This window comes from Sorex fumeus, unplaced genomic scaffold, assembly GCF_029834395.1.
Source record: "Sorex fumeus unplaced genomic scaffold, SorFum_2.1 ptg000122l, whole genome shotgun sequence".
Lineage (NCBI taxonomy): Eukaryota > Metazoa > Chordata > Mammalia > Eulipotyphla > Soricidae > Sorex > Sorex fumeus.
The window spans coordinates 43,944,607-43,956,739 of NW_026606179.1; the positions used below are offsets into that span (position 1 = coordinate 43,944,607).

The window sequence follows — 12,133 nt, forward strand, 5'->3', positions numbered from 1 at the left end:
GGTGTAGCTCAGGAGGCCTTTAAACACCAGTAGGAATGGTCTTCATGGTCAGCACCACCACTGGGCCTGAGTAACACTGCAGAGTTGGATCTAAGCTTTGTCCCCTGTCACCAGGCTGGCTGAGTATCACCAGGGGTGGCTCCTGGGCCCTGTGAGCACTGCTTGGGAGACCACAAAATAAAAATATACAGACAACACATGCATGTAATGGTCCTTTGGAGAGTATATATATAAAGACATGTCAAAGTAAACCTATGATGCTTTATTACTATTTTATTGGTCATCACATTTTAGAGATAAGCAAACTGCAGTACTGATCTTCTAGATTATGTTTCATTTTTATCAAAACCTCAGCTCATTTTTGCTTCCATCACTTAAAGGTGAAGGTATGCTATCAAATATTTAAAATATTTTTCTGTATAAAGAAATCCCCAATTTCTGATTTCCACTTCTATGATATAAATATTTCAGCCATAACCAATCTAAAGCCTTCAATGTAACTATTAACCAACTCAGGCAGGTTAATTTCTGAAAATGTAACCATCAGCTCTAGTTAGAATCAGCTCCAGGACACACCAGGTGCGGTATGTGAAACTTTAATATGAATGCAAATCACTAGGAATCTTGGTGATTAAAACAGGGGGTCTTAATACAGTAACTATAGAGCAAGACCTGCTCTTTGTTTTTTTTGTTTTTCAAAAACTCTCCTGCAATGCAGAGGTTACTGACTTGAAGATTGCAGTTTGAGGAGTCTGGACTTAGAGAATGAGACCAGCTCCTAGTTCTGGCCTCCTACTCCTTGCAAAGATTTGAGGATCCAATGGTGTGGTGGGGAAACCCTTCATCAGTATTAAATACTACCATGCCCGTAAATGATATATTATTTTTGTGTCTGAGCACACATGAAACGATGAGAGTTTGGCAAATCCAGTACTGAAACATCTGGTTATCTGGGATTTGTATGATGGCATAAAACACTTGCCCACTTCCTATCTACTTTGCGTGGGGCACTGAGGAAATTGTCCAGGTCACTGCATAATCCACGTGTATCTGTTTGCCATTGGTGGGTAAAGGAAGTTGGTTGTGACTTCAGTGAAGTTTTTTCTTGGAGAGAAATAGGAATCAACTGTGAAAATTGGAACCATACTATTTTAATGTTTATAGTTCTGCTGCTGGCAGAGTTCACGTTGTCCTCTTTGATGATCAGAGAATAGCTTTATGGGAATTCTTGAGATGCAACTGAATGTTATGTCACTGTTATCAGAGTTAATAAATATCATGCTGCATATACAAACTGCTTAACTCTATGCAAGGAAGGAGAAATAGAGTAGGTTGTAAAGCTTGGGTAAAAAATCAATTTTATTTTTAGATTTTCCAACCACAGTATGTATGTCTGGCCAAGCAATCCACTTTATTATAATGCTGCTGCATTGATTTACACCCAGATTGTGAGATAAAGAGATTTACAGTTTTTCTGGAATTTTTACAAATAAAGTCTTCAGAATATCCCCAGGAGAACATATCTTTTCCTAGGTAAGGTATTTACAACCCGACTTCTCATTCATACTTAACAAACAACATTAGAGATAGTTTTAATTACATCCTGGATGTTAGTTACTCTGCTGACCCTAACATTTTTTTAAGGTGAGCTCAGTCAATTCTCAGATATGTGAAGTTATTATGCAAAAATACAACTGCACCATCGATTTTGTAAACAGAGCAGACTCAAGTTCCAAATGATGAGCCACACACTGATAGGTGAAGTCTAAAATGAAAATAAGTTTTTATAGACACTTTAGGATTCAATCCGGCAGATTACTGTGTTTGACAGGAAATTATGCTTTTATTATCCATGGACTTAGTGGCCACACTATTTCATGGAAGCAAATAAAATGACATATAGGACCAAAGAGTTGCTATTAAAAGTGTTTCTGACCTTGAATTTAGAGCCATTAGCAGGCTGCTTCCGAACAGGTAAATGCACATTGAATTCTAAGTGATACTTCAGGTAAACAGGGAAGTGATTTCAGCATGTGGCCTGATACAATTTACACAGAGCCCTGGACAACCAAAGCAAAATAGCTAGGCACAGTATTTGGATTTTAGAAAGGGGAAATACTTGTATGCATTCAAATACAAATAATGCATGAGAATCTCCCTCCCTTAATGCCTTCAGAATTCCCTGACCAAACTCCCCTGGCAGAATAGAACTGTTTGTATGCACACAAACACATACATCTGTTCATTTCTCTTTCCTCTTAGCCACTGTCCTATTGGTCATCTTTATTTGGCATCAAACCATATACTTACCCAACTGTCTTTCTCTCCAAAAGAAAATTGTTGACTTGTTTTGCCACCTGCATAACACTAGCCAGATCCACCTCTGTCTTCTGTTATTAACACACTTCTCTAATTTCCTTCAGAAACTTCAGTTTACATGAAATTCTACAATTACTCGCTACATTGGCAAATAAATAAAAATATGTGTTCCTCTTTCCTTCCCAAGATGGAGTCAAAACTTGGTTCCGAAAAGCATTTCTGTAGATTAAGACATCACAGAATGAGATGAGTAAACTCCTGACAAACACAAAGTCAAAACTAAGCCCCTTTCTAGCATTAGAGACCCAGACATTTATTTATGCAGTGTTCTTAGAAGCATTTAAATGGGCTAAGGTATTGAAGATTGTTCCGTTGAACTTGCTACAGGCAGAACTAGACTGTGATCATCTCAAAAGGATGAATCTAGGTCCTCCAACTGCCTGGCCAATTATGGATACAGTCGCACCAGGAAGGCACTTCTCGAATCTAATCTAATTCCTTCCTTCTCTATTTAATAGCCACACTCTTTGCTGCCTTTAAATTACCTCTTCAAAATTTAATGGTCAAAGACCTAAGGAGTGAAAACAATTTGTACTGGTCCTTTAAATCACAGTAACTATCAGAATCAATCTTACTCATACCGTCATAATACAGCTGAACTCTGGGCAGCTCCAAGGTGCAGTGGTTGAAGAACACGAACTCTGGAGCCCGCCAGAAGTAGTTTGAGTCGCATTTCTATCATTTATAAATTAAGTGACCTGGGGAAATTCATCTCAGTGATAGCAGATGAGGCAATCAAAGTTCTGTGTTTAATGCTATCAAAAATGAAAGATTTCGGGGTGGGGGGGAATCAAGTAAGATACAATATGTAAACATAGCTAAGACAGAGTCTTGTTGAATGTAGCAATCATAGCTACCATGTATTGAACGTTTCACCTGTTTGACTATGAATCTTTACTGATTTTTAAAAATTGTTTTATTGCTATTTCTTGTAGCACTAGGGGAAAAACCCAGAATGATACAGAGAGGTAATAAAAGAACATTTTCTAATTTTTCATTTCTTTTTAAATGACATAAATCAAGTTGGAAAAAATGAAACAGAATTTAATAGATTTTTCCTTCCTGTGCTAGATACAATCAATGGCTTTATATTTATTTTATAGGGGCCTTATAGATAGTACAAGGATGACCCAAGTTAGATTCTCAACACTGCATATGCTTCCCAAGTGATCTCTGAGTACAAAGCCAAGAGGAACAGCAGGACCTGAGCACAGCCAGGCATGACCTAAAAAAAATTTTCCCAAATAAATAAAGATAATACTTGTTTTATTAGCCTGTAAAGAGCATTTTTTTAACCTTCTCTACCCCTAAATCAATTCTGCTCTTCTACTGAATAGAAGACATGAACATGTTTCTCTATGATTTGCTTCTAAAAGGGCAAAGCAAAGTGATTTACTTTCAAGTAAATTGCAACCACATGCCAGAAAATATGGAATTGCATTTTTTGGAAGAATGGTCCATATGTGGAATCCTGACTAATTCAACCAAGTGCCACTGAAGCCTTCCTCAAACAGAAAGAGCCTTCTTCAGACAGAAGATGGTAGTAATGAATAAGAGTGTTGGGTTCAGAGAATGTCCCATTCCAAAATCACTCATCAAGTTTCTTCTATTATTTCAAGGAACTTGACACAATAGTTGATATAATTTAACAGTTCTCCCTACCTGCCTTAGAAATGTGGAAATGGTTAAAATAATCAGTAATAACACAACCAAAGTTAGGACCCATAATACTGAAGCTGAAATGCTGCCAAGTACCCCCATTTAAGTGAAAATTCTGTCAATTAATTTACACTGTTCAGTGATCACTGTACAGTGATCGCCCTTACAAGTGTACCTTACTGTTATTTGTTCACGTTCTAAAGATTTTATAGCTTTAAAAACAACCCACTGATACTATTACCATGAACTATGGACACAAATATGGATAGACATATGAAAAGAAAGCAATCACTTGACGAAAGTAATACTGTAATCACACATTATGTACAGTTCATGAAAATCAAATTGATTTTGCGAATTATAAAATATGCCTCTTGATTGTGGCTTCTTTATTTTACTAAAGCTCTAAGACAAGTGTGTTGTACTATGCTAATCAAAATAGATCTGAAAAATGTTTTCATATTCCTGAGCATCCCCATATTGATGATGGGAATACTTGGACACAGAACAGTTAAATTCTGTTTGTCAAGTCGAAACATCAATAGACTAACTAATGAAGAATAGGCTGTGCATTTGTAACATTTGTATCAAATTCTGGAGATGGCATTGCATATAGTAAGAAAGAAAACTATCCCTTATAATATTTAAACTACCACCCCATTTACTTATTTATGTCACTGTCACATAAATCAGAAGTGAAATAATCATATTGTATGTTTTAATTTATAAAGATACAATAAGTGGAAAAATGTTTTATTGCTAATAGTGTATGAATATCCTACAATATTTTCACTTAATGACATAGTATAGGATTAAAATGATCAAATTTAATGTTCCTTTGAAATACATTCAAAGTGCAAAAGTATCAATAAAAACACACAGGACTTTATCATGGACTGTATGCATTTTTTTCCTATATGCATATGTGAGGATCAGGTATCTTGCTGATTAAAATCAATATAGAGACATATAGAATTATTTCTAATAATTCTAATAATAATAAGACTTGCAATTCACATGAAGCTAATGTGAATTGCTTCACTCATAGACATATATATTCAAAACAGAACAGGGGAACGGTGGGTATAATGGAGCAAAGCAAGGGAGAAGTGAGTCCTTACTGTTATATTTTTTCCTTCCACGGCTTCCCTGTGAGCATAAGGCATAGGCATTGAGTTACCCATGCAACAATCCTATCGTTAGAGAACGTGTCATCCAACCAAAAAATACTACTTTGGAGCCCAGAGAGTTTAATAACTTGATTAAATTCTTGAAGCAAGTCTAGTCTTGGAGGAGACTCACTGTTAACAAAGCTGAATTATGTCATTTTATATTCCCATAGCATTTTTAAAATGATTGCCAGCGAGAAAATATATGCTTTGTGGAACATGAATAAAATTGATCTTTAAAAAAATTGAGAAAAGCTGTGTCTAAAAATAAAACGAGGACAATGTATAAAATTTCTATAGAGAAAATTGAGGTAGATAATCACAATATTGGACTTTCGATTTGATTGTACTCCTCCCCCCCCCTTTACTGAAAACCATCTAATAAGAGAGAAAGGACAGTCTTTTTCTAATTGTTAGTGCATTAAATTGCTGAATGGATACTAACCCTCTGCTCAGCCCTCCATGGATCATCCTTACAGCATCCGTAGTTGTCTTTGGTAGTGAAGGCAAGGAAGCTATGTGTTTGAAGGTTCCAAATACAAGTGTTACTCTTTCATGATTCTTTCTAAAGAGGTACTGAATAAAAGCACATCTATTTATTTCTGCCTACTAACGGGATTTCTAAAAAATGACAACACTTCAAAAACAAGAAAGTGGCTGATATTTATCATAAGGGATTGAATGTGGCATTTAAAACTCAAGAAATCATGACTTGAGACAAGATAGAAAAAGGACACAGTGTTGGCCTTAGTGGTTTGCCATGAAGTGTATTGGAGGTTTAGTTAGTATCAGGAATGGGAGCAGGAGACAAATGGCATATCTTGAACTTATTTCTTTTCTGACCTTTTGAGTTGCCAAGTTCACTTAATTTTTTTTTCTCAAGGTTCCATCTGCCCTGAGATCCAGAGGCAGAATCAACAGTTCAGAAGAAACATTGTTCATTGCAACTTTCTGTGGGAATGAACTGAGATAGGACTCAAAGTTCTTTGGCTAACTTAGCCCCCCTACATCAAAGCCTGGACTCAATCTGTCAAAATATTATTCCACACCACACATATGCATATATGAATTACTGGGAAAAAAATGTAGCACCACAAACAGATGATGTACAAGAAAGAGAATTGAGGAAGGCAAATTAAATAATCTAAAGCAGATGCAAAAGCAAAAGGAAAGTGACCAAAATCTCAGATTAAAACCAATTAATGAATTAGCTAGGTGTAGGCATGTATTCCGGTTTTCTAGAAGGAAGTTTCTCTGTGTGAATGTACATACATGCATGTACCCCATATAATACATAGCAACAAGAAAATGCCTCGTTTATTCTGTTCTCCTTAAGAGGTATATATAATACACAGAGACATTTTTTCCCCAAACCTAAATAGCAAACTTAACTATTTTGGCTGTGAAATCCAACAGTGCTGAAAACCTAAAGGAAAATGCTTTTCCCTGTTCCTGTGAATATATCTGCAAGAAATATAACAGTGCTAAATCCAACCACACCATTGAGCGTAATCTTTTGGAAAAAGTTTGCATTCTTAGATTACACCTATGATTGACTCTGATTAGGCTTGTTCCTTAACTCCCAAACATAAAACTTACTTGTACGCCCAAAAGACACAATTGCAAATATAAACCGAATGTCAATTTACCCACAAAACACTTGTGATTTTGCATGAAAAAAAATTGTAGTGTTGTATTGTTGTATTGTTGATACAACAGGTTGTATTGTTGATAAAGCTGTGAGGTGTGCCACTTTGGGGGGGGGGGGGGAGAAAGACACTTTCTTCTTTAAATCCTTAATGTTTTTAAATGATCAAATTCTCAAAACAGCAGATAAAGTGTGGATTCTAACTATATATATATATATATATATATATATATATTGCTTCCCTTTCCTTCACTAATGGACATGGAAAGGAACCTGGAAAGCAAAACCCTCAGGCACAATTCCTTGAATAGAGTCATCATACCTTCGGTCTCTGAACTTGCTTTGCTTCAACAATGCAATGCTCTTTGCTAACCAGAAAAATCAGACTTTAAGTCTGTGCATTGTTTTTAAGGAAATGTTGCATGATGAGTATATTCATCTAACAGCCTTTACAATTGCCTTCTCAAGTGGTCTATTTCATCCTGCTGAGCATGTTTTATGGGTTGTTTGTTTTTGTACATCCAGCAAGCCACTACTGGCTACTTAAAGTGTATTCAGCACTAAATTAAGGGGTTGCTTCTTGACCAGACTTCTACATAATACCCAAATAAGATTCCTTTTCAGGTTCAAGACTTCCTTTAAGAGCAATATTTGTACAGCAGGAAAGAAGAACTGCTATTCTTGTGAAGGTTGTGAGGAAACTGTTCTTCAGCTAAATACCTAACACCTTCAAAAGCCAAAGAATGCCACCTGGATACCAAAGATACTAAGATACCACCCGCCATCCCTCAATACTAAGAGGTTGATGTCACAGTATCTACCCAGCTGGAGTCTCAAGGCTTATATATGTTATAATGCAGAATGTTTGATACTTAATAGTAACACAAAATGGAAAAGGAGATCCAGGTTGTCGGGAGAAGATTGCAAAAGTTTGAATGGCAGCATTTGGCACACATTTCAGAAACTATCAGATATCAAGTCTTTAAAATATTTGGTCACAGGTGATGGACAAAGACAATGTTGCCACTCAATTGGGTGATGTGGGGAACAGAATGAGGGACAGGAACTACCAGGAAACAGCCCCGAAAATATTTCTCTGAGATGATGGGAGGCTCTTTACCCTATCTAGAGAACAAATATTCTCAACTCCAAGCCCTCTTCGGTCTCCAGAAAAACAAATATACACACTCATACACATGTGCACACACACACACACACATACACACACACAGGGATTTAGCATCCTGTAACCGCTCCACCATGAAACAACTATTTCAAATCTACTACACCAAAAATGCAGAATATTTATAATATTATTATTTAATAAGTGGGACAGCCCCAGCCGGGTGTTTTTTGTTTTATTTCTTTTTGGGTTTTGGTTTTTGACCACAGAACTCACAAAAGTGGGAAAATGTGCCTGGCCATGATAATTACGGAGACTCCCTTTGACGAGGGGAAAAAAATGTAACCTTCAGAGAACATCTTTCAAAGATATTAGTCTCATGTTAAAAGATGTCTGTCTGTCTGTCTGTCTGTCTCTCTCTCTCTCTCACACACACCCTCCCAGATAAAAAATGCCCTGCAAAACCGGACGCAGCAGATGAAAGGCAAGAACTGGGCTGAGACCTCAGTAGTGTTTAGCAGGAACGCTAAGGGCTCATTTTGCATGCAGTGAGGTACCGCGGCGAGGTTGAATGGATGGAAAATCCCATTCTCGGATCTTACATAAATATCTTTCTCACAGAGAGTTTTCCAGTTGAAAAGCTCCTCTAACGACGCCGGAGGTGGCAGCTCCGGGAAGGTGGTTAACCGCAGATGCTGTCAGGTGGGTCGTAAAGAAAGGGGGACCAATGCCACAAAAACGTCCCCAGCCACCCAACCCCGGACCCTCCTCGCAGCAATTCGGTGGTACCGGAGAAGCGAGACCAAGACTCCCGCGTCCTCTTGCGCCTCGGCAGCCCCACCAATAATACTGCGAAGCCGGGGAAAGGCAGCAGCTGCTGATCCGCCCAGGGAGGGTCGGGTCGCGCTGCTGCTCTCTAAGAGAAAAACTCTTGTGGAATCTTCCGGCAAGCGGGTAAAGTTGCAGGCGCCTCTTCCTCCCTCCTGCGTCCTGGGTTATAAGCCCCGTCCTTTAATTGGAGGTGAAGGGAGCAGCTGCCAGCCTGCCTCGCCGTGACGGACTAATGTTGTGCGTGTGCAATAATAAACAATTTGATGGGGGTTGATTTCCTTAACGTTCAGCAACCCAGAGCAGACAGCTGCCGTCTCCACTCGCCGAGGAGGCGATCGGCTAGGCGGTGACCTGCGGCCAGGCTGCGGGCTGGCGGGGAAGGTCAGAGATCGGGGGAACTTGGGGGATCTGTACCGGCTGGGGCTGGGAGCCAGGCGGTGGTCCTGGGGTAGGGAAGAGGCGCCGGGAATAGGGGATACCTGTTGGCTTTGGCGGCGGCAGATTCCCACTGCCTCCCAGCTCTGGCAGACGCCCTGGAGAACGCGAGGAGATGCCTATGAACCTGTTACGTGTCGGGAGCAATCTTCAACTCAGGATTGGCGGGGGGCGCGACTGCCCCCTCCCCGACACACACACACATGAATGCACGCAAAAGGAGACCTGAGAGAATGCAAAGCGCAGCACCGCGCTGGGGGTCGGGGAGCAGGAGGGAGGATGCTGAGTCCTAAGGCTCCCCAGCTTCTGCCAGCTTGGTGCCCGAGTGGACAGTGCGTGCGGGGTGCAGCCTGGGTGCACGCCCGCCCGCCCGCGCCGGGGAGACTGCGGAGCCGCCGGGCATCTCGGGAGCCCCCGCAAGTTTGCAGCGGGCACCGGGCTAGAGCAGCCACTTGTGGGAAAGCCTGGTGCCTGGGGGGGCGCACACGACTGAGTGCTGGTCCGCAGTCCCCGCCGCCGCGGGGGTCGCCCTCCCTTCTTCCCGGGGATGGGGGGTGGGGGGGTGGGAGGAGGCGGGACACCCCTCCGCCCCCGACCCCCTTCCCCGGCGCCTGTCCCCGCGGGCACCCGCCGCTTCCCATTCACCGCACCGCCCCGACCCCGCAGTGAGGGCGCGCGGCTGCAGCGGCGCCTGCTGCGTCTGGAGGCGGCGAGAGCGCGGGGCCAAAGCGTCAGGAGTGCGACCCGGGAACCCGCAGGGAAGCCCGGGGGCGCACAGCCTGCTCAGTTCCTCCCCGGACGCTCCGGTCGGAGCACTTTGGCATCAACCCCATGGGGTGCAACCCTCAGCGTCCGTCCACCATCAGTCAGTCACGGATTATCAGGACGCAGCTCAGCCCCCGGGGCTGGGTACCCGCATCCAGCATCTGGGGCGAAGTGGGGAGAGAGCAAGGATGCTCGCTAGGTTGTCCGAGCGGGCAAGGGGGTGGGAGGGGGGGGTCCTGAAAGAAAGGGGGTTCCTCCGGGGATCTCGGGTACCCGGAGGCAAGCAGGAGATCGGGCATCACTTACTGGTCCGGGGCTCGGCGCTCCTGAATTCTCACAAGCCTCCAGCTTCACCAACGGCTGGAGGGGCTCGGGGTGGGCTCCCGAGGGCGGCGAGCGGCGAGCGGTCCCCGCGCGCTGGGCAGGCGCCTCCGGATTCCGTGCATGCCGCTCGGGGGTGGGGAGCTGCGGGCCAGGCTCGGCGGGTCTCGGCGGCCCCGAGTGGACGCGACCGTCTGGGCCACCCGGCGGGCGACGTGCGGACCGGCGGGCGGGCGTGCGGGGAAGGCAGGGCGAGTCCTGATCAATGCACTAATTCGGGCCCGAGCGCTCCGGCGTGCCAGCCCGCCCGGCTGCCAAACGGAACTGTGAAGTGAGGTGGAAAAGTGAGCCGGGTGCCTCCCCTGACGGATCTCATTGGGCAGCGCGCAGAGGCAGGTCTACCACTTGGAAATTGGGGGAAGCCGCCCCCCTCTCCCGCCCCCTCCCGGCCGGCCCGCCCCCCCCCCCCCACCCCTCCAGCCCGCGCTCCCGCGCACCCGCTCCTCCGCGACCCGGCGGGCGCCCAACTTTGCGCTCCCGAGCACGCCCCGCGCGTCTCCGCGGCCCGTCGGTGCCGGGGACCGCGGCTGCACCGCTGCGGAGGAGGAACTGCTCGCCCGCTCTCCTCTTTACCTGCTCTACCCGGCTGGCGGGATCTTGAAACGCTTCTCGGGCATCCCCCCCACCACCACCCTTGGGGCTCCGGGCTGCGCCCCTGCACCTCCCCTGCTGGTAATTCCGAGAGCCTCTGGCAGAGCCAGGCTGGAAGGAGGCGCGGTGATGGGGTGTGGGGGGTGATGGGGTGCGCGGGGTGGGGGGGGGGGGGCGTTAGTGAGTCTCTCGGTTCCTCGGCTGGAGAGGCTCCGGGCTGCTGAGGATGCGGGACGCATTCCTGATCACCCCCTCCCTTCTCCGCTGCTGCGACTGATTGGGGAGATGGGATGAGAGCGAGTCGAGGGGCGGCCACGGGGGGCGCGCGAGAAGGAGGGTGTGGATGGGAAAAGAACTTGCTAGGTGGGGGGGATCACGGGAGGGGATGCCAGGGCTTCTCCGTGTGCCCCGTTGGCCTCTCCATCGCCACTCGGACACTGATTGCAGCTCTTCTGCCTCCACCTAGAGATGCCAGGTCAGGAGCTGTTGCCAGTCGCGGATGGACATCACTGAGCTCTGGAGAAACGCTCTGCGCCCCCCCACCGCCCCCCACCCATACACACAGAGACCATGCCAGCGGGGGCTGGGGGGGGGAAGGAGGGTGTCCCGGGATGCTTAAGAAGGAGAGAACATCCAAGCTGCTTTCATTTGATTTCTTCTCGACGTGCACGCGGACACGTAGAAATAATCACGGGGATCGCCGCTTAATAAAATTCATGTGGAATCCAGTGAACTAATGAGTACTTGTTTTGTTTGACTCCCCTGCACCGGACACCCCGATTTAGTCCCTGCATGCCGGTACCTAAGAAGGGAGCTCTAAGGAAAGGGATTTTGCCATCTGGGGAAAGAGTCTAAACAGAAGGGAGAGAGGGTGCAAAGGACAAGGTCTGTAGAGCTTGTACTGCCTGACTCAAATTAATGAGACTGAGTGAACAGAATGAGAACATCGACACAATATGCTTGTAATATTTATGCAGATTTGGCATTTGTGGGTGTGCTGCATCTAACATCCCATTGTGACAAGTTGAAAAGAATATTGAAGATAGGTCTAATATCTGTCTGCTTCACATCCTAGCTGTTATGGGCAAGAAACTTGGTGAAGTATTTCAGAAAGAGAGGAGAGGTGGAGAGGACTAGGAGGTATCTTTGTCC

The 12,133-nt window shown here is 44.7% G+C and overlaps 1 protein-coding gene across 6 annotated transcripts in view; it reads right to left on the reverse strand.

Moving 5' to 3' along the window:
* Positions 1–11,024, reverse strand: part of CDH8 (cadherin 8) — a 431,289-nt gene extending 420,265 nt beyond the window's left edge. For 3 of the 6 annotated variants that reach the window (XM_056135708.1, XM_056135711.1, XM_056135705.1), the window contains exon 1: positions 10,316–10,766. The gene's annotated coding sequence lies outside the window, so the exon portion shown is untranslated. The other 3 variants (XM_056135707.1, XM_056135706.1, XM_056135709.1) reach the window with 3 other exon arrangements.
* Between the last annotated feature and the right edge of the window lie 1,109 nt (positions 11,025–12,133).